Below are 3,599 nucleotides of genomic sequence, written 5' to 3' on the forward strand. Positions count from 1 at the left end.
CTGACCGCCGTCCCGGGTGCGCTCGCGTCGGGAGCTTCCTTCCCCTGGCCCCCCGAGGTCAGTGCGGTGCTCTTAGGAGGGGAAGCCTGGCCCCTCCAGGGAGAGGACCGCTGTCGATTCGAGAGCTCCGAAGGGTGTGAGGAAGCTGCAGCCCGGCGGGCAGAGGCGCGGTGGGGGAGCCCCAGTTTGGTGCGCAGGGAGGAACTAGGGAAGGGCGCAGAGGAACTGGACCCGAGGTGGGGGCGAAATTGGGATGTGAACTTCTTCCCCCTTCAGTACTGGAGATCGAACCCATCCCTTTCTAAATTTAAAAAAATTTGGCGGGGGTACCAGGAATAGAACTCAGGACCTTGCGCTTGTGAGGCAGGCGGCGGCACCACCGAGCTAAATCCCTGACCCTAGAATTTTTAATTTTGAGGAAGGGGCTCAGTAAGTCACTAAGTTGCCTTGAACTTACAGCCCTTCTGCCTCAGCCTCCCTGAATGCCGCATTACAAACTCGGCCCAGCTGGGCGCGGGAGCAGAGAGCCGGCAGATGGGGCACAATGAGGGTGCTTGGTTTCTGTCCTGGGTGTGGCTCTGGAGCCCGGGAGGGCTGGGGGGGGGTCAGGGCTCCTCTTCCTCCCTCAGCTTCTTGGGGTAAAATGCCCGATTTAGGTGCAGCCTTTGGCCTAAATTTGGCGCCCAGACGTTCCTGTGAGCAGGCGCTCAGCTGGCGGGGCGGGTCTCCCTGCTCCTCCCCACACCAGATCCACCTCTGCTCCAGGAAGAGGGAAGCAGGCGCGGGAGCCAGGCTGTGTCCCGGCCTTGGGCTCTCCTCTCTTGGGGACCTGCAGGAGAACCGGGGTGAGATCCAGGTGGACAGAGAGCGGTGCAGACAGACTCCTCGGGGTACACCCACTCCCTGATGCCTTCTCCAACCAGATCTTTCGTTTCTTTGTCGCGAGCCGGCGACGCAGAGCACTGTCCAGCCGTGTCTCAAACCTGAAAGAGCAGCGGGGTGGAGATGGGGCAGAGAGAAAGGAAGGGACGCCAAGCCAAGAGTCTGATCAAGGCGACGTTTACTGCAGGCAGGCATCAGCCTTTTAAAGGAAAACACCGAACTATTATGGGCTAGGATTACCATAGTAACCTCAACTCCCGCTCCACGGGAACGAGGGTTCACACGGGAAAGAGAAAGCAGGCTCAAGAAAAACAAATTAACAACACTTGCAACTAATAATCATGATTCCCAAATAGGTGGAGGAATTTAACAAAATGGAGTTACAACACCTGACTCCTACAGATAACGTCAGATATTTAACAGGAAGCACCTGACTCCTACAGATCTTTGGCTGTCCGAGTTTCTCCCGTGCAGGGTCAAAAACAAGTTTAACACGTGCAGTCCCTAAAAAGGAACAAATGTTATCTTTCAAAAAGCCAGTGGGCCATGGCTGGCTTCCCACATTTCTTCTCCCCAGTTTTGCAAATAGACACTTCTTTTTTTGTTGTTTTGAGACAGGTTCTCCCTATGTACTCCCGACTGGCCTCCATCCTCCTGACTCAGCCTCCCAAGTTCCTTCATGCCCTGCCTGCTGAGACTTTATTTTAATCCCCTCCGCAAGTCCACTGAACCAGGGGCATCCACAGGGGCTACCACAGGTGATGATCTGGGAGATTGGGGGTAGGATGGGGCTCTCACCCGCTCTCCCAACACCCCTAAATCCACGTCTCAGTGCTAGGGGGCTGCTGGGTGGGCAGTTAGGGCAGAGGGGGTTTACCGGTGAAGGCAGGTAAGAGGTGAGGGAGAGTCCTCTGAACAGGAAGTAAAAGGCTGCGAAAAGTCCCGAAAAGTCTAAGTCTGCCAACAGAGGAGGCAGGCCGGGTGGCGCACGCCTTGTCTCAGTATCTAGTAGTTGAGGGGAGGTGGCGGCGGCGGCAGTGGTAGTTTCTTGAGTTCAAGGCCAGCCTGGGCTGTACAGCATTGTGGTGGCACATATCTTGCAACACTCTGGGAGGCTGAGGCAGGGGAATCTCAATTTTGGGTCTAGCCTGGGCAATTTAGCAAGATCATCTCCAAAATTAGAAAAGGCAGAGCTATAGCCCAGTGTGAAAGGCCTAGGTTCAATCCTCAGTACCCGGGAAAAAACCAAGAGTGAGAAACTGGGTTAACCTCAGTGTAGCTAGCTCCTGTTCTCGGGGTTTGTGTGAGGTACTGGGGATAGAAGCAAAAGCCTTTCTGCTGAGTAACATCCCAGCCCTTTTAAGTTTTTACTTTGAGACAGAATCTCAGCAGGTTGCCCAAGCTAGACTGGAGTGTGAGATCTTCCTCCCTCGGTATCTGAGTGCTGGGATACCATGTGTGTGCCCCTCCTGGCTGGTTGTGGGCTCCTTGACCTGAGAGGTGGGGAAAATCTTTAAAGGAAGGTGTTTCAGGGCTGAGGTGTGAAGGTGGGTAGGACTGGGGAGAAAATGTCCCAAGCTAGTCCAGCTCATAAGACTTGGCTTTCGCTCCTGGAAACACCAGCCATGCCAGGCAAGGGACAGCAGGAGCAAGACAGCTTCTCTGCTAGCCCAGGGCCTCTGGCCCGGCCCGGCCAGGCCCAGGAGCCTCAGCAGTCAGGAAGGCCCCAGGGAGCTACATGCTGGCCCCTCCTGAGGCCTGCCTGGGTCTCCTAGAGACTACCACAGAGCTGAGTGAAGAGGAAAAATGGGAGGGCTGGATAATTCCAGTTACTCAGGAAGCTGAGTCAGGAGGATTACAAGCTCCAAACCAGCCCGGGAAACTCAGTGATATTGAAGGTTTGATTTCCCAGTCCCAGAGGGGGAAAGAAAGGAGCAGATGTACTCTAGGGGGTGCCTTGGCCCGAGCCCTGGTGGTGAGGACCCACCCCTGCTGTGAGGCAGCGTCCAGGGCCCATCTGTCTGCCTCCCCTGCCTGCTGTCAGCCACTGGCTGCCTCTCATCACAAAAAGAAGCTACTTTTCAGCTGTAGTGCAGGCTTGATTCTCTGCACAACTAGCTGTTCAGTATGGGCTTTGCAGGCCAGGTCATTCTGTTGCAATTCCTCTCTGCTCACTGTAGCACAAAAGCAGCCTCAGGTGGTTGGTTGCTAAATAAACAATGGGCTGGATTGTGTTCCTGTCAAACTTTGTTCCTGGAATAAGATTTAAATTTCATTTCAACTGATCACTAAATAAATATATATAGAAATATATAATAAAAATATATGTTTGTGGGGAGGTACTGAAGATTGAACCCAGGGCTTTGGACTTTAAAAATTTTTTTTAAATTTTAAATAGGGTCTCAGTGAATTGCTCAGCTAGACTCAAACTTGAGATCCTCCTGTCTCAGCCTCCCAGAGTGCTGGGATTACAGGCATGGGCCGCCACAAGGGCTTCTGCTTTAGAATTTTATCAACCATTTTGTTTGTTTGTTTGTTTGTTTGAGACAGGGTCTCACTATGTAGTTGAGTCTGACCTGGAACTCACTGTGTAGCCCAGGCTGGTCTTGAACTCACAGTGATCCTCCTGCCTCAGCCTCCCGAGTGCTGGGATCACAGGTGTGCGTCACCATGCCCGGCAACCATTTTAAAATACAAGACCATTCCTGGCCTGCTGG

This window comes from Fukomys damarensis, unplaced genomic scaffold (assembly GCF_012274545.1).
Source record: "Fukomys damarensis isolate Sample0158 unplaced genomic scaffold, DMR_v1.0_HiC HiC_scaffold_33, whole genome shotgun sequence".
NCBI classification, from domain to species: Eukaryota; Metazoa; Chordata; class Mammalia; order Rodentia; family Bathyergidae; genus Fukomys; species Fukomys damarensis.